At 38.7% G+C, this 25311-nt stretch overlaps 1 protein-coding gene across 1 annotated transcript in view; it reads right to left on the bottom strand.

Moving 5' to 3' along the window:
* Positions 1-25311, bottom strand: part of FCGBP (Fc gamma binding protein) — an 88068-nt gene that overhangs the window by 55683 nt on the left and 7074 nt on the right. Inside the window, exons 3-4 of the mRNA XM_024768651.1 lie at positions 24015-24140; positions 19862-19989 (exon numbers count right to left, since the gene is read on the bottom strand). The gene's annotated coding sequence lies outside the window, so the exon portion shown is untranslated. The remainder of the gene's footprint in view (positions 1-19861; positions 19990-24014; positions 24141-25311) is intronic.

Below are 25311 nucleotides of genomic sequence, written 5' to 3'. Positions count from 1 at the left end.
CACACTGCCCTTCCATTTGTTCATGTTTACTTTTGTGTCTTTCATGAGTATTTATAGTTTTCCTCATATAAGTTTTACACATTTCTTAAGTTTCTGCCTGGGTATTTTATTATCATTACTATTTGCTCTTGTGAATAGGGTGTGCTCTTCTATTACCTCTTCTAACTGGATACTGCTGAAGGCCGTTGATTTCTGTACATTAATTGTATGTCATGTTACTTAATTTTCCTATTTGTGGTTGCTCTTTGCTGATTCTTTTATAACCATATAATCATCAAATAGAGATAGTTTCCAGTTCTTATGCCTCTAATTAGTGTTGGCTAATGGCTCCAGCATAAAGTTAAAGGGACTGAAGATAGAGTACACCCTAATCGGAATACTGTCTCCCTCCCTCTGTGACAGGAGACTGGCTCTATCAATTAACCCCATTCTCTAAATCTCTGCTTCTGCACATCATCTTATAATGATGATCAAACTTCTTTAAAATACATACACACACACACACACACACACACACACACACCTTTCTAACAACTCGTTCTGCCCTAACTACAGCCCTCTTACTCCCCTTTCCATCAGAGTCAAGTTTCTTGAAAGAGCTATGTATACTCTCTGGCTCAACTTTCTATATTCTTCCACTTTCTACATTCATTCTTTCTACATTCTTCAGCCCCTACAGTCTAGTTTCCACCCCTACCACTGCACTGAGTTTATGCCAGCCTAGGTTACCAATAATCATTGTAATTATATCCAGAGAACATTTTCCTGCTCTGGTGTGATCTCTCACAAGCACCTCTTTTATGAATTTTCTCCTTCTGTTGGCTTCTCTGACAGCACATACTTATGTGCACACACACACACACACACACACACACACACACACACACACACACACCTGGTTTGCATCTAACCGCTCAGGCTGGAACTTTCAAGCTCCTAATCCTTTGTCACTTCTCATCTTCAAGCCTCTGTCACTGCTGCCTCTTCTTACCTTCCATACTCTTCCTAAGCCGTCTCGAGGAGCCTTCTCTCCTTTCCTGGCTTCAGATACCACCATAAGGTGACTCATACCCTATAATGGTTTTAATGACCTTCTGCTTTTGTTATATTTCTTATTGTAAATAAGATCCCACACAGAAGTTATCAATATTCATTATTTACCACCATATAATGGCTGAGATGTAAAAACTAAGTTGATGGTGCTAGGCCAATATAAGTACAGTGATAAGAAACATGGCACAGTAGTTCTTGATAACACGGCTGCAAGTTCAGGAGAAAAATCCATGATTCTACACCAAGTGAGGATTTTGAAAATTTTAAGAACAGTTCTCCTTTGAGTTCCAGATGGTGTGTCTAATTGTCTAGTTGATAGCTGTTGGATGTCTCAAAGGCACCTCAAACTTAGTATATCCCAAACCTCATTGTCTCCCTCCACCTGCCCAGGTCCTCTTCTTATTCTGAATCTCAGTGAACGATGCCACCACCGGCACCAGTTCTCCAAGCCAGAAACCCAAGAGTAATTTTCCTGTTTATTTTTTTTAATTAATATACAGTAGAATTGACATACATGGATGTCTGTTACCACTACCACAATCAAGATACAGAACAGTTTCACCATTCCCCAAACCTCCCTCATGCTGTCCTTTTTCTTTTTTTTAATTTTATTTATTTATTTTTGGCTGCATTGGGTCTTCATTGCTGCGCGCATGTGGGCTTTCTCTAGTTGCAGCAATCGGGGGCTACTCTGCGTTGCGGTGCACAGGCTTCTCACTGAGGTGACTTCTCTTGTTGCGGAGCACGGGCTCTAGGCGCGTGGCTTTCAGTAGTTGTGGCTCGCGGGCTCTAGAGCACAGGTTCGGTAGTTGTGGCACATGGGCTTAGCTGCTCTGCAGCATGTGGGATCTTCCCGGACCAGGGCTTGAACCCGTGTCCCCTGCATTGGCAGGCGGATTCTTAACCACTGCGCCACCAGGGAAGCCCCATGCTGTCCTTTTGTAGTCCCACCCGTGCTCTCCCCATAACCCCAGGCAACCACTGAGTATGTTCTCTGTTCCTACAGTTCTTTTTCAAGAATGTCTTATAAATGGAATGAGACATTAAGTAACTTCCAGTTCCATATATACATTTGACTCTGGGACATTCCCACATAAATGTTTCATGGGTACCTTAACCCAACATCATAACCCTCCTTCCAAATCTGCTTCTCCCCCTGTATCTTCTCAGTGAACAATACGCCCTCATCCAGTAGCCCAAGCTTGGTTCTTCTCCCTTCCTTTCATCCCCACTTCTAATGAGTCACTTAGTCTTATACTTCCTTTACATCTCTCAAATTCATCTATTTATTTCCAAGTCAACTGCCATTTTACCAAGGGATTCAGGTAGCCATCTCTCAGCTGGATTATTGCAATAGCTTTCTGGGTTTTTTTTTTTTTTTGCTCAAAGTCTTATTCCCTTTGCATCCATATCTACACTGTAGTAAGAGTGATTGTCCTAAACAAACAAAATCTTGTCAAGTCATGCCCCAGCTTAAAACCCTTCAGTGGTTGTCCCTTACACTTAGGAGAGATTTTAAACTCCTTGGATGACATTCAAGACTCTGCAAATTATGCCTCCAGCTCTCCTTTCCTATCTCAGCTCATCACTCCTGGTCCCCCCCTATGTCTCCTACACAGACGCTCACTTGCGCTGTTTCTCCTTTTAGTCTGGAATGCCCTTCTCCCTCACGGCTCTAAATCCTACTTATTCTTCATGTCTGTTTGGCTATAACCTCCTGCCTGGGTTAAGTGCCATCTACTTTTATTCCTGCAGGAGAACCCCAATGCTTCCCTTATCTTTTCTCTTAGTAGAGTGATTTTCAAAGTGGATCTGCAGACCCCTGCATCTCCCCAACCCTTTCAGAGGGTTCCTGAGGTCAAAATTATTTTCATAATAAAAGTAAGTTGCTATTCAGATTTTTTATTATGTTGAAATTTGCACTGATGGTGCAAAAACAATGGTGGGTAAAACTCCTGGCCCTTGTCCCGCATCAAGGCAGTGGTACTGAACATCCTAGAAGTTCTTATATTCTATACAACCACTCATAGCAAAAAACAAACAACAAAAACCAGTTTCACTTAAAATCCTTCATGAAGCAGTAAAAATTATTAATTCCACTAAATCTCTACCCTTGTATACTTTAATATCCTATGTGACAAAATGCAAGGTGTGTATAAAGCTGCATAATGATATATGATGACTGTCTCAAGAAAAAGCTTTTGTTTATTTGAGTTATGAACTGTACTAGCAGCTTTTGTCATAGTGTAGTTTTTTTTTTTACATTGAAAGAACAATTTATAAACTATAGACTTAAGTATCTGGCAGATATTTTCTCACAAAGAACAAAGTGAGCTTTCCCTTTAAGGAGAATAACTGACAGAATTTGTGACAAATGATAAAATTTGAACCTTAAAGGGGAAAAACATATCTGCCACCATGTGCTTAACAATTTTCTAAATATTTATAGATTTTCTGATGAGATCATTGTGGATATTTATGACTATGATTTTTGATATTATATAATGGAAATGTTTCAACACTTTTGGAAATCTGAATAACTCAGTAAACCAGTATTTTCCAGATATGTGATGCGTGATGTTATTAAAAAATGAATAGGTAAAGGATCTGTTCAAGATAGGTAAAAGAGCTATTCAAAATGCAAGACAGACCAACAGATTTTTAAGTTTGTTGATATGGTTTCAGACTGCACATTGCAACTAACCTTTAAGAAACTACCATTTGTAAAGTTTTGCTGTATGGTTAAAAATAAAGAAGATCCACGTTTATCTAGAGAGACTATGAAATATACCCCTATATTGTAACTGCTCCAGACTTTCCTCATATACTTCAACCAAAACAACATTTCACAACACATTGCATGCAGAAGCAGTTATCAGAATCCAGTTATTTTCTATTAAGTGGGACATTAAAGATATTCGAAAAACTCAAAACAATGTCAGTCTTCTCAACAGACTCTCTTGTGTGTGTTTGCTTATGGCTCTCATTAAGATTGATTAAGCCTACTATACATAATTTCTCACTGATTACAACTAAAAGCTCTGGCCAGAATAGATAAAGCAACTACCTGAGGACCCTGAAAAGTAATTGAGGGCAGGCATATTGGGGAGGGAAGTCAAAATTCAAAAAATTACTGATATGGTAGTGAAGCTTCTGTGGGTTTTTTCACCCTCCTATATCTCCCTACTTTAACCAGATGGTGATCCAAATCCCAGGTCTGGGAGGCAAACGAAGGCAGAAAAATTTTAAGAAATTCTCTTTTCAGTCAGAGGACAGGAAAGGATCACCTATAAGCAGGAAGTGTATGTGTGGGGGGCAGGGAGATGTTGGGGAAGCCAACAGAGAAATTAAATTTTAAAAATTCAAACTGAGAAGAAGACAAAAAGGGGGAAAGATAAGAACAAAACACAGAGGGAACAAACAGAAAACAAATAATAAAATGATAGACCTAAGTCCAATTTATCAATAAATACATTACACTTAAATGAACTAAGCATACCAATTAAAAGGCAGAGATTGTCAGGTTAGGTTAAAACTATATGCTGGGACTTCCCTGGTGTCACATTGGTTAAGAAGCCTCTTGCCAATGCAGGGGACACAGGTTCTATCCCTGGTCTGAGAAGATCCCACATGCTGCAGAGCAACTAAGCCCGTGCACCACAACTACTGAGCCTGCGTCTAGAGCCTATGAGCCACAACTACTGAGCCCACATGCCGCAACTACTGAAGCCCGCGCGCTCTAGGGCCCACGTGTCTACTGAGCCCGTGTGCTGCAACTACTGAAGCCTGTGCACCTAGAGCCTGTGCTCCACAACAAAAGAAGCCACCACAATGAGAAGCCCAAGCACCGCAATGAAGAGTAACCCCCGCTTGCCACAACTAGAGAAAGCCCGCACGTAGCAATGAAGACCCAATGCAGCCTTAATTAATTATTTTAAAAAAGAAATGCACCTCTTTTTTAAAAAAAAAAAAGAATAATCTTAAAAAAAAAAACTATATGCTGTCTGACTTTAGAGTGACTTCAGCATCATGGCAGCGTGACACTCCTTTGTGTCTCCCCTTCAATCTACAACCAGTGAAACATCCATAACTCAACAAAGGTGCCTCATCCCAACACATCAGGATGCCAGAGAATTCCTCACATCTGTACATCTAAAGGTGGATGGATTGGAACACATAGAGGAGGCAGAACAGGGGGAACAGCAGAGGTGGTTTGTGACCTGACCCCTGGAACCTGGCCATGGTGGCTGATCTTGCAGAGAACCCAGTAGCATCAGGGAGACAGTGTACATGACACCAGCCTCCCGGCTGCAGCGATGCTGCTGGCCACAGGGAACCACACAGCAGCAGCAGCAGGGCCTGTGACCCTGTCCATCAGGGTCCAGCTACAAAGGGACCCACAACTCCAGCCCTGCCCTGTCTGCAGCAGCAGAGCCCACCAACCTGAAAGCCTGGTCATGACAGAGATGCCTGCCACCCTGGCTCCCCCTTGGCTCCCCGCTTTGACAGAACCAGGACACCCCAGACATGGTAGAGGCGTGCACCATCCCAGTGCCCCAGGTGGTGATGCCACATTGGCGGCATCAAGGCACCAAGCAGCTACACTGAGGGCACCAAGGGACCCCTCTGACAGAGGCAGTGGAGAGTGGAAAGTACTCCTTCTCAAATATGTATAACCGGGGGTAGCTCTGGTAAGAGAACTCAAAAGCTTTGCTATAGCGCCACCTACTGGAAAACACAAGAAAGGCCTCTTATTGCTAATGAATCCTTAGCCTCAAGTTCAAGGGGGAAAAAAAAGCTTTACCTGAGGAAGAAGGTTGTTCACTACTCCAAATGCTCCAGCTAAGGAATAACTTATCAGGCACCTTGAAGAACCATGGTAACACGGTATCACAAAAAGACAATGGCAATTCTCCAGAAACCAAACTTAAAGTCACAGAATATTGTGATCTAATTGACAGAGAATTCAAAATACCTGTCATGAAGAAACTCAGTGAGCTGCAAGAAAACTCAAAAAGGCAGCTCAATGAACTCAGGAATAAAAATAATGAACAGAAGGAATACTTTACTAAAGAGATTGAAACTTAAAAAAAATAACCAAACAGACTAGACCTGAAGAACTCGATAAATGAGATGAAGAACCTTTAGAAAGCATTGGAAATAGGGCAGACCACATGGAAGAGCTCGAAGATAGAAATCTAGAAATGATACAGGTAGAAGGGAGAGATAATTAAGATATTTAACGGATTACTCAGTTTTTCTGGGTCTCTCCCATGTATACATGTTATTAAAATTTGATTTTCTCCTGTTAATCTATCCCATGTCAATTTAATTCTTACAGCAGCCAGAAGAACCTAGAAGGATAGAGGGACATTAATTCCTCCCCAGTAGTTGATGACAAGGATGGAATGAAACTTTACTGGCTGGACACTACTCGCCCTAAGGCTACTACAGTTAAGAGATCCTGGGACACCTGACAAAAGCAGGCAAAAGGTAAGAATTCTTACCATGTCAGTCAGTCTCCCAGATCTCTGCCTGCAGCATCTGTAGAAACCAAGAGTCGTGAGAATTTTCCTCTTTTTTTTTTTGTTGAGGATTTTCCTCATTTTTAAAAACTAGATTCACAGGAGAAAATATTTGTAGATCTAGCTCCTTGGACTCCGTGACTCTTGGTTTGAAGTTTGGTAGAATATTCCTGGTTTGTGGATCCTTTTCCTCCCAAAGATGGTCATTATTTTTCTTTGTCTGTCTTTTGTGTCCTCTGTCATAAGGAGGAAAACCACCGGCCAGATTAGGTTTTCCTTTCTTTTTGATATATGTCCTGAGAACCTCACTCATTGACCAGTGAGAATATTCTTTCTGATCTCCTCCATCTGGAAAGTGCACATACCAACACATATTTGGCAGTCAGTTGAATAGACTGGGATTCCAAGCTGAGTGTTCTTTGTTCAACTGGGTCAGCTCTCAGGAGTTTGTCATGAGGGTCTCAGTCCATAAGGGGCCTTTGTCATCTCAACCTTTGTTGTTTCTACTTGTACAATGAAGGTCTTTGAGTTCTTAGACTATTTTTGGGAGTGAACTTTCTGGATCTTGTGAGGGCTGCATCCTTTGCACTCTCTTGTGGGGCTGTCTCTTGTGTTTTGTTGGTTTGAGTTACTATTAAGATCCTACTCGTCAATGGCCAGATCATGGCCATTTGAATTGGAAAATTTTCGAAACTGGTAAAGTTTTAGAGAGTTCTTATCCTCAACAATTGTACCTATTTTAATTGGTATGCAGAAGCCGCAAGACTTCAAAATTCCAAAATAGCTTGATGGAAGGATTTGCTGTAGAAGGCTAATGAATGATTAAAGATATAAATAGTACCTAAAACAAAGGACTGTAAGACTGACATAGCTCCCCTCTATCCTCCTTTATTTGAGTACTAATTCTAGTAACTCTCTGACTGAATTGAAGAGACTATTAAAAAGGTTACCTTTAATTTGTGGTTGCCAAGGTGGGGGGGAGGAGGGAGAGGGATGGACTGGGAATTTGGGGTTGGTAGATGCAAACGATTATATTTAGAATGGATAAACAACAAGGTCCTACTGTATAGCACAGGGAACTATATCCAACCTCCTGGGATAAACCATAATAGAAAATAATATTTTTAAAAAGAATGCATACATGGATAAAACTGAGTCTCTTTGCTGTGCAGCAGAGATTGGCACAATACTGTAAATCAACTATACTTCAATTTTAAAAGAACTACTAAAAAAAAAAGGTTACCTTTAGAAATGGGACCACCTGAGGCTGTAGGTGATCTTCTTCAGGTCAAAGGCCAAACTGAGGGCCATAGTTAAAGAATTTCTTAAGTGCAAAGAAAACAAAAAATAAAATGGCAGTACTAGGTCCTCATTTACCAATAATCACCCGAAATGTAAATGGATTTAATTCACGAATCAAAAGACATAGAATAGGTGGATGGATTAAAAATTAAAACAACTATATGCTGCCTCCAGGAGACCCACATCAGTTCTAAAGACAAACAGGCTCAAAGTGAAGGGATGGAAAATGATGCTCCAAGTAAATGGAAGCCAAAAGAAAGCAGATGTAGCCACACTCATCAGACAAAATAGACTTCAAGCCAGAAAAGGTAACAAGAGAAAAGATGGATATTATATATTGATAAAGGGGAAAAAGCATCAAGAAGACTTAACAGTTATTAATATATATGCACCTAACATAAGAGCACCAAAATATATAAAGCAATTATTAACAGATCTAAAGGGAGAAATTGACAGCAACGTGATAATAGTAGGGGACTTAACAGCCCACTTACATCAGTGGATAGATCATTCAGACAGAAAGTCAACAAGGAAACAGTGGCCTTAAATGAAACATTAGACCAAATGGATTTGACAGATTTGTAGAGACCATTCCATCCAAATGCAGCAGGATACTAATTTTTCTCAAGTGTACTTGGAACACTCTTAAGGATAGATCATATGTTGGGCCACAAAACAAGCCTCAGTAAATTTAAGAAGACTGAAATCATATCAAGCATCTTTCCCAACCACAATGGTATGAAACTAGAGGTCAACTACAAGAAGAAAGCTGGAAAAATCACAAATATGTGGAGACTAAACAACATGATACTGAACAAGGGGTCAATGGAGACATCAAGGAGAAATGGAGAAATACCTAAAGACAAATGAAAATGAAAATATGAGATACCAAAATCTACAGGATGCAGCAAAGCAGTACTAAGAGAAAAGTTTATAGCAATACAGGCCCATCTCAAGAAATAAGAAAAATCTCAAATAAACAATCTAACTCTATACCTAAAGGAACTAGAAAAAAAAGAAGAAACAAAGCCTAAAGTCAGTAGAAGGAAGGAAACAATAAAAATCAGAGCAAAATAAATGAAATAAGGACAAAAAGACAATAGAAAAGATCAATGAAATTGCTGGTTCTTTGAAAAGATGTTAGAAATTGACAAACCTTTAGTTAGACGCACTAAGAAAAAAGAGAAGACTGATAAATAAAAACAGGAAAAAAAGGAGAAATAACAATGGAAACCACAGAAATACAAAGGATTATAAGAAAATATCATGAACAGTTATACACCAACAGATTGGACTACTTAGAAGAAATGGATAAATTCTTAGAATCATACAACCTTCCAAGACTGAATCATGAAGAAATAGAACACATGAATAGATCGATCACTAGCAAGGAGATGAAACAGTAATCAAAAACCTCCCCAAAACAAAAGTCCAGGACCAGATGGTTTCACTGGTGAATTCAACCAAATATTTAAAGAAGATTTAATATCTATCCTTCTCAAACTCTTCCAAAAAAATCAAAGATAAGGGAATGCTTCTTAACTCATTTTATGAGTCAACATCTCCCTCATACCAAATACACAAGGACAATACAAAAAAAAGAAAATCATAGGCCAATATCTCTGATTAACATGGATGCAAAAATTCCCAACAAAATATTAGCAAACTGAATACAACATTATACATTAAAAGGATCGTACAACATGATCAAGTGAGATTTATTTTAGGGAGGCAAGGATGGTTCAACATCAGCAAATCAATCAATGTGATATACCATATTAACAAAATGAAAGATAAATATATGATCATCTCAGTAGATACAGGAAAAAATTTGACAAAATTCACCCATTTATGATAAAAACTATCAATAAAATGGGTATAGAGAAAGCATACCTCAACAGAATAAAGGCCATATATGACAAATCCACAACTAATATACTCAAGGGTGAAAAACTGAAAACTATGCCTCCTAAGATCAGGAACAAGACAAGGATGCTCACTCTCATCACTCTTATTCAACACAGTACTGGAAGTCTAACCAACGCAATTAGGCAAGAAAAAGAAATAAAAGGCACCCAAATTGGTAAGAAAGAAGTAAAACTGTCACTACTCACGGAAGACATGATTTTATATATGGAAAACCATAAATACACCCAAAAAAACTATTAGAAATAATAAACAAATATAGTAAACTTGCAGGGTACAAAATCGATATACAAAAAACCTGCTTAATTTCTACACATTAACAATGAGCTAGCAGACAGCTAATATCTAGAATATATAAAGAACTCATACAACTCAAACAAACAAAAAAACAATCAATTAAGAAATGGACACAGATTGGTTCAAGATGCTGGAGTAGAAGGACGTGTGCTCACTCCCTCTTGCAAGAGCACTGGAATCACAACTAACTGCTGAACAATCATCAACAGGAAGACACTGGAACTCACCAAAAAAGATACCCCACATCCAAAGACAAAGGAGAAGCCACAATGAGATGGTAGGAGGGGCGCAATCCCAATAAAATCAAATCCCATAACCGCTGGGTGGGTGACTCACAAACTGGAGAACACTTAGACCACAGGAGTCCACCCAATGGAGTGAAGGTTCTGAGCCCCATGTCAGGCTTCCCAATCTGGGGGTCTGGCAATGGGAGAAGGAATTCCTAGAGAATCAGACTTTGAAGGCTAGATGGATTTGACTGCAGAACTTCGACAGGACTGGGGGAAACAGAGACTCCACTCTTGGGAGAGCACACACAAAGTACTGTGCACATCAGGACCCAGGGGAAAGTGCAGTGACCCCACAAGAGACCAAACCAGACCCACCTGCTAGTGCTGGAGGGTCTCCTGCAGAGGCGGTGGCTCAGAGTGGGGACAAGGACACAGGCAGCAGAAGTTCTGGGAAGTACTTCTTGGCATGAGCCGTCCTGGAGTCCACCATTAGCCCCACCAAAGAGCCTGCAGCCTCCAGTGCTGGGTCATCTAAGGCCACACAACCAACAGGGAGGGAACTCAGCCCCACCCATCAGCAGAAAAGCAGATTAAAGTTTTACTGAGATCTGTCCACCAGAGGAACACCCAGCTCTACCCACCCCCAGTCCCTCCCATCAGGAAGCCTGCACAAGCCTCTTACATAGCCTCATCCACCAGAGGGTAGACAGCAGAAGCAAGAAGAACTACAACCCTGCAGCCTGTGGAACAAAAACCACATTCACAGAAAGATAAGACAAAATGAAAAGGCAGAGGACTATGTACCAGATCAAAGAACAAGACAAAACCCCACAAAAACAATTAAATGAAGTGGAGATAGGCAACCTTCCAGAAAAAGAATTCAGAATAATGATAGTGAAGATGATCCAGGACCTCAGAAAAAGAATGGAGGCAAAGATTGAGAAGATGTAAGAAATGTTTAACAAAGACTGAGAAGAACAAACACCTAGAATAATTAAAGAACAAACAAAAAGAGATGAACAATACAATAACTGAAATGAAAAACACACTAGAAGGAGTCAATAGCAGAATAACTGATGCAGAAGGATGGATAAGTGACCTGGAAAACAGAATGGTGGAATTCACTGCCACAGAACAGAATAAAGAAAGAAAAGAAATGAAGACAGCCTAAGAGACCTCTGGGACAACATTAAATGCACCAACATTCGCATTATAGGGGGTCCCAGAAGGAGAAGAGAGAGAGAAAGGACCCGAGAACATATTTGAAGAGATTATGGTTGAAAACTTCCCTAACATGGGAAAGGAAATAGCCATCCAAGTCCAGGAAGTGCAGAGAATCCCAGGCAGGATAAACCCAAGGAGAAACACGCCAAGACACATAATGATCAAATTGACAAAAATTAAAGACAAAGAAAAATTACTAAAAGCAACAGTGGAAAAAAAAGACAAATAACATACAAGGGAACTCCCATAAGGTTAACAGCTGATTTCTCAGCAGAAACTCTACAAGCCAGAAGGGAGTGGTACGATACATTTAAAGTGATGAAAGGGAAGAAACTACAACCAAGATTACTCTACCCAGCAAGGATCTCATTCAGATTCGATGGAGAAATCAAAAGCTTTACAGATAAGCAAAAGCTAAGAGAATTCAGCACCACCAAACCAGCTCTACAACAAATGCTAAAGGAACTTCTCTAAGTGGGAAACACAAGAGAAGGAAAGGACCTACAAAAAAAAAAAAATACCAGAACAGTTAAGAAAATGCTAATAGGAACATACATATCGATAATTACCTTAAATGTGAATGGATTAAATGCTCCAACCAAAAGACACAGGCTTGCTGAATGGATACAGAAACAAGACTCATCTATATGCTGTCTACAAGAGACCCACTTCAGACCTAGGGATACATACAGACTGAAAGTGAGGGGATGGAAAAAGATATTCCATCCAAATGGAAATCAAAAGAAAGCTGGAGTAGCAATGCTCATATCAGACAAAATAGACTTTAAAATAAAGAACGTTACAAGAGAGAGGGAAGGACACTACATAATGATCAAGGGATCAACCCAAGAAGACGATATAACAATTATAAATATATATACACCCAACCTAGGAGCACTTCAATACATAAGGCAAATGCTAACAGCTATAAAAGAGGAAATCGACAGTAACACAATAATAGTGGAGGACTTTAACACCTCACTTACACCAATGGACAGATCATCCAGACAGAAAATTAACAAGGAAACACAAGCTTTAGACACAACAGACCAGATAGATTTAAATGATATTTATAGGACATTCCATCTGAAAACAGCAGATTACACTTTCTTCTCAAGTGCACATGGAATATTCTCCAGGATAGATCACATCTTGGGTCACAAATCAAGCCTCAGTAAATTTAAGAAAATTGAAATCATAACAAGCATCTTTTCTGACCACAACATTATGAGATTAAAAATAAATTAAAGGGCAAAAAAAGTAAAAAACACAAACACATGGAGGCTAAACAATACGTTATTAAATAACCAAGAAAGAAGAAATCAAAGAGGAAGTCAAAAAATACCTACAGACAAACGACAACGAAAATACAATGATCCAAAACCTAGGGGATGCAGCAAAAGCAGTTCTAAGAGGGAAGTTTATAGCAATACAATACTACCTCAAGAACCAAGAAAAATCTCAACTAAACAATCTAACTTTACACCTAAAGGAACTAGAGAAAGAAGAACAAACAAAACCCAAAGTTAGTAGAAGGAAAGAAATCATAAAGATCAGAGCAGAAATAAATGAAATAGAAACAAAGAAAACAATAGCAAAGATCAATAAAACTAAAAGCTGGTTCTTTGAGAAGATAAACAAAATTGATAAACCTTTAGCTAGACTCATCAAGAAAAAGAGGGAGAGGACTCAAATCAATAAAATTAGAAATGAAAAAGAAGAAGTTACAATGGACATGACAGAAATACAAAGCATCATAAGAGACTACTACAAGCAACTCTATGCCAATAAAATGGACAATCTGGAAGAAATGGACAAATTCTTAGAAAGGTATAACTTCCAAGACTGAACCAGGAAGAAATAGAAAATATGAACAGATCAATCACAAGTAATGAAATTGAAACTGTGATTAAAAATCTTCCAACAAACAAACATCCAGGACCAGATGGCTTCACAGATGAATTCTATCAAACATTTAGAGAAGAGTTAACATCTATCCTTCTTAAACCCATCCAAAAAATTGCATAGGAAGGAACAGTCCCAAACTCATTGTACAAGGCCACCATCACCCTGATACCAAAACCAGACACAGATACTACAAAGAAAGAAAATTACAGACCAATATCACTGATGAATATAGATTCAAAAATCCTCAATAAAATACTACCAAACAGAATCCAACAACACATTAAAAGGCTCTTACACCATGATCAAGTGGGATTTATTCCAGGGGTGCAAGGATTCTTCAACACAAGCAAATCAATCAATGTGAGACACCATATTTACAAACTGAAGAATAAAAATCATATGATCATCTCAATAGATGCAGAAAAAGCTTTTGACAAAATTCAGCACCCATTTATGATAAAAACTCTCTAGAAAGTGGGCATAGAGGGATCTACCTCAACATAATAAAGGCCATATATGACAAACCCACAGCAAACATCATTCTCAATGGTGAATAACTGAAGGCATTTGCTCTAAGATCAGGAACAAGACAAGGATGTCCACTCTCACCACTATAATTCAACATAGTTTTGGAAGTTCTAGCCATGGCAATCAGAGAAGAAAAAGAAATAAAAGGAATACATATTGGAAAATAAGAAGTAAAACTGTCACTGTTTGCAGATGACATGATACTACACATAGATAATCCTAAAGATGCCATCAGAAAACTACTAGAGCTAATCAATGAATTTGGTAAAGTTGCACGATACAAAATTAATGCACAGAAATACACTGCATTCTTATACACTAACAACGAAAGATCAGAAAGAGAAATTAAGGAAACAATCCCATTCACCATTGCAACAAAAAGAATAAAATCCTAGGAATAAACCTACCTAAGGAGGTAAAAATTCAGAGTGAAGTAAGTCAGAAAGAGAAAAACAAATATCATATATTAACGCATATATGTGGAATCTAGAAAAACGGTACAGGTGAATCAGTTTTCAAGGCAAAAATAGAGACACAGATATAGAGAACAAATGTATGGAAACCAAGCGGGGAAAGCGGGGTGGGTTGGTGGGGGATGAATTGGGAGATTGGGATTGACATATATACACTAATATGTATAAAACAGATAACTAATAAGAACCTGCTGTTTAAAAAATAAATAAAATTAAAAAAAAAAAGAAATGGACAGAGAAGCTGAATAGACACTTTCCCAAAGAAGACATACAGATGGCCAGCAGGCACATGAAAATATGTTCAACATCACTAATTATTAGGAAAATGTAAGTCAAAACCACAATGAGATATCATCTCATGCCCATTAGATTGGCTATTATCAAAAAGACAAGAAATAAAAAGTGTTGGGGAGGATGTAGAAAAAAGAGAACCCTCACACACTGTTGGTGGGAATGTAAATCGGGGTGGCCCCGATGGAAAACAGCATGGAGATTCCTCAAGAGATTAAGAATAGAACTACCATATGATCCAGCTATTCCACTTCTGGGTATTTATCTGAAGAAAAGGAAAACACTAATTCAAAAAGATATATGTACCCCACGTTTATCAAAGCATTATTTACAGTAGCCAAGATATATAAAAAACCTAACTGCACATTGATGGACTAATGGATAAAGAAGACGTGGTATATATATACAATAGAATACTACTCAGCCATAAAAAATGAAATCTTACCATTTGTGAGAACATGGATGGGCCCTGATGTTATTATGCTCAGTGAAATAAGTCAGATGGAGAAAGACAAATACTGTGTGATTTCACTTGTGGAATATAAAAACAAAACAAAAATACATGAACAAACCAAATCAAACAAAACAAACACATTGATACAGAGAACAGAGTAGTGGTTACCCAAGGGGAAAGAGGGTGGTGGGAGGGCTAAATGGGTAAAGGGGGTCAACAGTATGGCAACAGATGGAAACTAAATTTTTGGTGGTGAACATGTTGTAGTGTATACAAAAGTTGAAATATTATATTGTATACATGAAACTTATGATATAAACCAATAAACTATATTAAAAATTTTTTAATTAAAAAACTATAAACTGTCTACAAGTAAAAGTATGGAAAAAGATATGCCACTCTAACTCTAATCAAAAGAAAGCAAGAGTCATCCTATTAATATCAGACAAAGTAGATTTCAGAACAAGAAAAATTACCACGGACATCATATAATGATACAAAAATAAATTCACCAAGAAGATTTAATAATCCTAAATATGCATGCACCTAACAACCGAGCTTCAAAACATCAAGCAAAAAACTGATAGAACTGAAAGAAGAACTAGACAAATCCACAATTATAGTTGGAAATTTCAACACCTTTGTCTCAACAATCAATAGTACAAGTAGACAGGAGATAAGCAAGAATAGAGAGGATTTGAACAATACTGTCACGCAACTTGACCTAATTGATATTCCAAAACATTACACCCAAGAATACCAGAAAACACATTCTTTTCAAGTGCACTTAGAATATTCACACCAAGATTGACCATATCCTGGGTCATTAAAAAAAACACCTTAACAAATGTAAAATAATTCAAATTATGCAAAATTATATACACATCAAAGTATACACATCACACATACACACAAATTATACACATCAAAGTATATCCTCTGACCACAGTGTAACTGAAACAGAAATCAATATTAGAAAGATATCTAGGATATTCTCAAATATTTAGAAATTAATCACACACTTCTAAACAATCCCTGAGTCAAAGAGGAAGACTTAAGAGGAAATAGAAAATATTTTTAACTGAATGGAAAGGAAAACATATAACAATTTGTGGGTGCAATTAAAGAAGTTTTTAGAGGTAAATTTATAGCAGTAAACACATATATTATAAAAGAAGTTCTCAAATCGAACTCTCTACATTAAGATCCTAGAAAAAGAAGAGTAGATGAAACCCAAAGCACTGAAGGAAAAAATAATAGAGCAGAAACCAATGAAATTGAAGAGGGAAAAATAGTAGAGAAAAATCAATAAAACTAAAAAGTGGCGCTTTGATAGGTTAATACAATTGATAAACCTCTACCTAAACTGACCAGAGAGAGAGAGAGAGAGAAAGAGAGAGAGGACAAAAATTACCTATATTAAGAATGAAAGAGGAGGGACTTCCCTGGTGGTCCAGTGGTAAAGAATCCGCCTTACAATGCAGGGGATTGCAGGTAAATCCCTGGTCAGGGAACTAAGATCCCACAAGCCGCAGGGCAACTAAGCCCGCGGGCCACAACTACTGAGCTCGCATGCCTCAACTAGAGCCTATGTACCACAAGCTACAGAGCCCATACACTCTGGAGCCTGCACGCCACAACTAGAGAAGAGAAAACCCGCATGCCACAACGAAAGATCAACGAAGATTCCACATGCCCCAACTAAGACCCAATGCAGCCAAAAATAAATAAATAAATAACACGTATGCCACCATTAAATGAAAACTAGTTAAAAAAAAAAGAATGAAAGAGGAGATGTTACTACAGAACATATAGGCATTAAAAGGATAATTAGATAATACTGCAAAAAACTCAATGCTCATAAATTTGACAACTGACATGAAATGGACCAATTCCTTGAAATACGCTAACTACCAAAACTCATCAAAGATGAAAATGATAACCTGAGAGCTCCTATAAGTATCAATATTAAAGAAATTGAATTTATAGTTAAATATCTTTCAAAAATAAATATCCAGGCCCATGGTTTTACTGGAGAATTCTATCAAATATTTAAAGAAGAAATAACGTGAATTCTAAAAAATCTCTTCCAGAAAATAGAAGAGGAAGAAACACTTTCCAACTCATTTTATGAGACCAGCATTACCTTGCTACCAGAAACCAGAAAAAGACATTACAAAGAAAGAAAATTACAAATCAATATCCCCCATGAACTTAGACACAAAAATCCCTAACAAAATATTAGTGAATCGAATCCAACAATATATATAAAAAGAATAAATTTAAAAGGATATCATATAAAAAGGCCAAGTAGGGTTTATTCTGGAAATACAAAGATTGTTCAACATTCAAAAAGCAATCAATGGGGCTTCCCTGGTGGTGCAGTGGTTGAGAGTCCGCCTGCCGATGCAGGGGATCCAAAAAAAAAAAAAAAAAAAAAGCAATCAATGAAATTCATCGTATTAACAGGCTAGAGAATAAACACTGCATGGTCATCTCAATAGCTACAGAAAAAACATTTGACAAAATTGAACATCCATTCATGGTAAAAAACAAACAAACAAACAAAAAACTTCAGCAAACTAGGAACAGAAACGTCCTTCTAAAGGACATCTAGACAGATATTTAATGTTAGAAAGTCAGAATGCTTTCCATGTAATTTTGGGAACAAGAAAAGAATGTTTGCTTTACCATTCTTATTCAGTACTGTATTGAGAGTCCTGGCTGGTGCAAGAAGGCAGGAAAAAATAAATAAATATACACATTGAAAAGGAAGAAATAATATTACTCAGCCATTAAAAGGAAGAAAATTGTGCCATTTGCCGAGACGTGGATGGACCTAGAGACTGTCATACAGAGTGAAGTAAGTCAGAAAGAGAAAAATAAATATCATATATTAACGCATATATGTGGAATCTAGAAAAATAGTACAGATGAACCTATTTGCAAAGCAGAAATAGAGACACACACATAGAGAACAAATGTATGGACACCAAGAGGGGAAAGAGGGGGGTGGGATAAACTGGGAGACTGGGATTGACATATATACACTAATATGTATAAAACAGATAACTAATGAGAACCTACTGTATAGCAGAGTGGAAAAAAAAGAAGGTACAATCTGTTTGTAGGACATATATGAAGTTAACCTTAAAAATGCATTCCAATATACAGTAGGTGCAGACAAATACTGTTTGATTCCACTTATATATACGAGGTACCTAGAATAGTTAAATTCATAGAGTCAGAAAGTACATTGGTAGATGCCAGGGACCCCCCTCGACGGGGAGGGGGAATGGGGAGTTAGTGTTCCTATCTTTTTTTTTTTTTTTGATGTGGACCATTTTTTTTTTTGTCTTTATTGAATTTGTTACAATATTGCTTCTGTTTTATGTTCTGGTTTTTTAGCCCTGAGGCATGTGGGATCTTAGCTCCCTGACCAGGGATCAAACCCACACCCCCTGCATTGGAAGGCGAAGTCTTAACCACTGGGCCACCTGGGAAGTCCAGGGGAATTAGTGTTTAATGGGGACAAAGTTTCAGTTTAGGAAGGTGAAACATTCGGGAAGTGGATGATGATGAGAGTTGCACAACAATGTGAATGTACTTGGTGCCACTGAACTGTACAGTTAAATATGGCTAAAATCGTGTTTTATATTATGTGACTTTTACCACAATAAAAATATATTTTAAAAAAGAAAAGGAAGAAGTAAAACAATCTCGGGACTTCCCTGGTGGTGCAGTAGTTAAGAATCTGCCTGCCAGATTTTGACAGATCAAGAGAAAATACACCCAAACAGCCCCACCCACACCTGGGCCTGATTTAGACAATGAGATTATGGACTTTGAACAGATACTATGATGGGATGAGGCTCTTGGGGACCTTGGGAGGGGGGATGTATTTTGCATGTGGTGGAGACATGATAATTGGTGGCCAGAGGGCAGACTGTGCTGGACAGGTGGCCCTCATGATGCTCCTGGTTTTCACACTCTTGTGTAACCACCTCCCTTTGAGTGTGGTATAGCCTGTGGCTTGTTACCAACCAATAAAATATGGCAAAGGGGATGGATGTTCATGATTACACATATGTGATGATATGATTATGTTAGTTAAAGTTACTTAAAGGCACAGTAGTACCTGTTTTTCCTCTTTCCCTTGCTCTCTTTGAGGAAGCAAGCAGCCATGTTGGGGAACCCCATGTGACGAGGAACTATAGGCAGCCTCTGAGAGCTGAGAGTGGCCTCTGGCCAATAGCCAGCAAGAAACGGAAGCCCTCAGTCCTGCATCCCCAACGAACTGAACTCTGCCAACAACTCGAGTGACCTTGGAGCAGATCCTTCCACAGCTAAGCCTCAGATGAGACCACAGCCCTGGCCCTTATTGCAGCCTTAGAAAACCTTAAACAGAGGACCCAGTTAAACTGTGTTCAGGCTCCTGACCTGCAGAAACCATAAGATGAGGAATGTTTTTGTTTTAAGCTGCTAAGTTTGTGACAATTTGTTATACAGCAATAGATGATTAATACAGCATTTGCCTGACCCTGATAGTGAGTGTCTCCTTAAATTTTGCGCCCTAAGTGCCCCCCGTTGCCTCACCCTGGTTCCAGCTCTGGTGTGAATTGTGGTTTAGGATGTGTGCAAACACAGTACCTGAATGAGCAGTGTCATTGGGCCATTCTTATCAATTTCCAAGATCTCTCCATTTTTCGTTCCCACCAGGATATGTCCATGTCCCAAAGTGATGGCACAAATTGAAGGGTTATCTTCCAAAAGCAAGCCTGAGGAGGAAAAAATGCATTTAATACTGCAAATGTTGTATTTAATATAATAAAAAATAAAGCAATTGTAATGAAAAAAAAAAAAAAAGACCCCCCCTGCCAATGCAGGGGACACGGGGTTCCAGCCCTGGTCCGAGAAGATCCCACATGCCGTGGAGCGACTAAGCCCATGTCCCACAACTACTGAGCCTGCGCTCTGGAGCCTGTGAGCCACAACTACTGAAGCCCGCACACCTAGAGCCTGTGCTCCACAAGAGAAGCCACTGTAATGAGAAGCCCACCCACAACGAAGAGTAGCCCCCCGCTCACTGCAACTAGAGAAGGCCTGAGCACAGCAACGAAGACCCAACACAGCCAAAAATAAATAAAAATAAAATAAATTTATAAAAAAAAAGGAAAGAAAACAATCTCTATTCATTGATGGCATGATGTGTAGATGATCCCAAGGAATCTACATAAATACTCTTAAAACTAGTAAGTGATTTTGACAAGGTCACAGGATAATGTGCAAAAGTAAATCATATTTCCATATACTAGGAACCAAAAATTAAAAATAAAAAAATTTAAATACCATTTGTAAGATCATTAAGTATATGAAATACATAGGGATAATTCTGACCAAACATGTATAAGATCTGTACACTAAAAACTAAAAAACAGTGCTGGGAGAAATTAAGGTATACCTAAATAAGTGGAGAAATATACTGAGCTCATAGATTGGAAAATATAATGCTAAGATGTCAGTTTTCTCCAAATTAGTCTATAGATCCAACACATTCCCAAATCTAACCCTGTAAGAATTTTTTACAAAAATTGAAAAGCAGATTCCAAAATTCTTATAGAAATGCTATGTATGTAGAATAAACAAAACAACTTTGAAAAATAAGGATAAAGTTGGAAGACTTCCACTACTGAACTTTAAGATTTATAAAGCTATAGTATAAAGCTTAAGACAATGTGGTATTGGTGTCAAGATAGAAAAATAGATCAGGAGTAAAAACAGTCCACAGAGAGATCCACACATGCACAGTCAATTGAATTTTGACAAAGTTTCAAGGTAATTCACTGGGAAGAGTTTTTTCAACAAATGGTGCTGGAACAACTGGGTATCTATATGCAAAAACATAAACTTTGATCAACACTTTGCACCATATACAAAAAACAACTCAAAATGAATCACAGATCTAAATGTAAAATATGAAACTACAAAACTTTTAGAAGAAAACATAGAGGAAAAATCTTTGTGAATTTCCATTAGGCAAAGATTTTTTAGGCAAACTGAGAGCATCATCCATTAAAAATTTGATAAAGTGGATTTAAAAATCAAGACCATCGGGCTTCCCTGGTGGCGCAGTGGTTGAGTCCGCCTGCCGATGCAGGGGACACGGGTTCGTGCCCCGGTCCGTAAAGATCCCACATGCCGCGGAGCGGCTGGGCCTGTGAGCCACGGCCGCTGGGCCTGCGCGTCCGGAGCCTGTGCTCCGCAACAGGAGAGGCCACGACAGTGAGAGGAGGCCCGCGTACCGCAAAAAAAAAAAAAAAAAAATGGGCAAATGATTTGAAGAAGCACTCCACCAAAGAAGATGGATGGATGGTAAGAAAAAAAATGGCTCAACACTGTTAGTCACTAGGTAACTATGTAAACTATACCTGTTAGAATGTCTAAAATTGAAAAGACTGATTCAAAAGTCAGGGAGTATTTGGTGAGGATGTGGAGCAATGAGAACTTTCACACTGCTAATGGGAATGTAAAATGGTACAACCACTTTGGGAATCAGTTTGGCAGCTTCTTAAAAAGTTCAACGTACACCTACCATACGACCTAGCCAATCCATCCCTAGGTATTTACCCAAGAGAAATAAAAGCACACATCCAACTTGTATATAAATGTTCATAACAACTTTACTTGTAATAGCCAAAGACTGTCAATCAATACAATGGAACACTGAGCAATAAAAAGGAATGAACTGTTGATACACACAATAACGTGGATGTGAGAATAATGCTGAGTGAAAGAGTGCATACCATATGATTCCATTTACATAAAATTCTAAAATGTGCAAATGAATGAGAATTTTCGGACATGGAGGCAAGGAGAGGGCAGGAGGGAGAGAGTACAAAGGGACGTGAAGAAACTTTTGAGGGTAATAGATATGTTCATTATCCTGACTCTGGTGATGGTATTGCGTGTACATGTATGCCAAAACTTATCAAATTGTATACTTTGAATATGTGCAGTTTATGGTATATCAATTATACCTGGTTTTTTAAAAAGCACTATTTTAAATAGCTTGAAAAATTGTATTAGGTATAAGTCTAGCAAAATATGTGCCGTGTCTGTATACTGAAAGGGACAAACACTAAAGAAGGAAATCAAAGAAGAACTAAATAAATGGAGAGACATACCACTATTATGAATGGGAAGACAATATTGTTAAGGTGCCAGTTCTCTCCAAATTGATCTATCGATTTAATGCAATCCAAATAAAAATCCCAGTAGCAGTTAAAATAAACAAATTATATAGACATATGTATAATATACATAAGCTATATGTATAATATGTATGTGTATACATACACACATATATAAGAATGAACATATAGAGAAAAAGAGAATGCTAGGGCTTCTCTGGTGGCGCAGTGGTTGAGAGTCCGCCTGCCGATGCAGGGGATGCAGGGGATGCGGGTTCGTGCCCCGGTCCGGGAGGATCCCACCTGCCGCGGAGCGGCTGGGCCCGTGAGCCATGGCCGCTGAGCCTGCGCGTTCGGAGCCTGTGCTCCGCAACGGGAGAGGCCACAGCAGTGAGAGGCCCGCGTACCGCAAAAAAAAAAAAAAAAAAAAAAAAAAAAAAAGAGAATGCTAAAGCAAATGTGTTCAGATATTAACATTTGGGGAATCTGGGTAAAGAGTATTTACCAGTCTGAGAAGTTTCTGTAACTGAAATTTCAAAATAAAAAGACTTTTGAGAAGGGTTTATACTGTATTGCTTTGTTGTCTATTTTTTTTTAGGTGTTACGTATTTTGTGAACACATGGCATATCATTAAATATTCTACACCACTTTTTAAAATTGTGATAGCCTATAATGGATGGATGGTTTAAAGGTTATTTAACCAATCATTTATTGTTAGACATTTACATTTGCTCCTTCCCAGAGTTTAATACTTACCTAACCTTTACTCCATATTTTTGCTGCCTTCTGAATAGTTCAGACCCCTCCCTCCACTTCTACCCTGGAACTAAGTAAATCTCTTCCTTCCTGGGCCTTTGATAGTAATACTGGGGACAGGATATAAACCTAGACCAGGTGTCATCTATCTACTATATGAAGCCCCCAGATGTGTTTTATTTGGCTTGCATGGTGTTTTTGTGTTTGAATTTATTGTCAACATTTGAAAATTAGAAGACTTCATTTGACAGGGACTTCCCTGGAGGTCCAGTGGTTAAGACTTCGCGCTTCCACTGCAGGGTGTGCGGGTTCAATCCCTGGTCCGGGAACTAAGATCCCACATGCTGCACAGTGCGGCCAAAAAAAAAAAGGACTTCACTTGAAACTCTAGATTCTTGACTTCTGTTGAAACACCAGATCTGGCAACAATAGGCCAACACTCTGGCATGGCTATTGTGGCTGGGGTTGAGTTTCAACCACTCTCTGTAGATGAGGAATAGGTTCTCTGCCAGCCCAGCTATCTTTACAGACCTGTCTGCTGGCTCCTGTATGCACTTAGCCTCACCCAGGGCTCTAAAGACACAGATTCATGAACCCCCTCACTCAAAACAAGAGCTGCTCAGGACTTCTGTTAGAAGGCAGTGTAGTCGAGAGGAAGAAAGCCCTGGCCTTAAACCAGGAGAGTTAAATTTTAGTCAGCTGGGCTGGTCCTGGCTTTAATATGCCCACTGTGAAATGACCTAGAAGTGTGGTTCTTAACTGGGAGATGGAGGGGAGGGTCATAATGATAGGGTGCTAGGAAAGGCGGGTCTAGCTTGAAAAATCTCCCTAAATGATTTGAAAACAACTGGCTTACCTGTCAAAGATCATCTGCAAATCCAAATGATAGGCTCTGGATTTGAATGCCAGGTCTACCATTTACTTGCTGTGTGATCTTGGGCAAGTGACTTCACCTCTCTGAGCCTGGTTTCTCATGTAGGACCTGAAAAAGAAAGAAGACAACAGCTCCCATTTCAAATCCCACTTGAATCTGAGATTAAATCATGATATATATAAGACACGCATGAGTCCCTGGCACAAGGTAAGGACTCTGTATAAGTGATTACTTTTACTAAGATTGTTGTGAAGATTAAATGAGATAATGAGGTAAAATGCTTAGCAAAGAACCAGGTACATGGTCAGTGTTCAGGAAATGGCTACTTATGATTATTCTCCATAAAGATTCCAAAGGGATACATTGATTTATCATTGCCAAAGGTAGCAAAGAGAACTTGGAGACAATTTGACTGGGCTTGGGGGAATAACTCATAGACTCTAAGACTCAAGTAGAAATCTGGGATGCCTTCTGGGTGTTAGACAGAGATATGAAAGATGGAACTGAGGGTTGTCAATGCAGAGACAAAAGGAAGGACTTGTTGCCATTGTTTTCCCTTTTTTGTGGAAATAAAAACACTGGGACCTTAAACTAGGAAGACAGGGACCAGATCTGATTAATCTCTGGGTTCCCCCTGTGTAGGGCTGACACTGAGCAGGAACCACTGACTTTCTTTGACTTAATGGAAGTGACTTTCTCTTGTCGGAGCCTCAGTGTCCTCATCTGTAAAATGAGGAAATGCAAACCTACCCCTGAAAGTGTTGTAAGGATTCAGAGATCACGGTTTGGATATTGCCTGGCTAAAAGTACTCACACAAAACGGTGTCTAGTGTGACAACCCACCACACACCGCTGAGAATGGCGGAAAAATTTTTTTGCATTCTTTTTTAATATTCTTTTCCATTATGGTTTATCACAGGATACTGAATATAGTTCTCTGTACTGTACATTAGGACCTTGTTGTTTATCCATTCTAAATGTAATAGTTTGCATCTACCAACCCCAAACTCCCAGTCCATCCCTCTCCCTTCCTCCATCCCCCTTGGCAACCACAAGTCTGTTCTCTATGTCTGTGAGTCTGTTTCTCTTTTGTAGATAGGTTCATTTGTGCCATATTTTAGATCCCACTCATAAGTGATATCGTATGGTATTTGTCTTTCTCTTTCTGACTTCACTTAGTATGATAATCTGTAGTTGTATCCATGTTGCTGCAAATGGCATTATTTTGTTCTTTTTTATGGCTGAGTAGTATTCCATTGTATATATGTACCACACCTTC

Source organism: Neophocaena asiaeorientalis, unplaced genomic scaffold (genome assembly GCF_003031525.2).
Source record: "Neophocaena asiaeorientalis asiaeorientalis breed wild unplaced genomic scaffold, Neophocaena_asiaeorientalis_V1.1 scaffold629, whole genome shotgun sequence".
Taxonomy (NCBI): Eukaryota; Metazoa; Chordata; class Mammalia; order Artiodactyla; family Phocoenidae; genus Neophocaena; species Neophocaena asiaeorientalis.
Note: the sequence above shows the minus strand (reverse complement) of the source record. Positions and strands in the feature narration are given on the sequence as shown.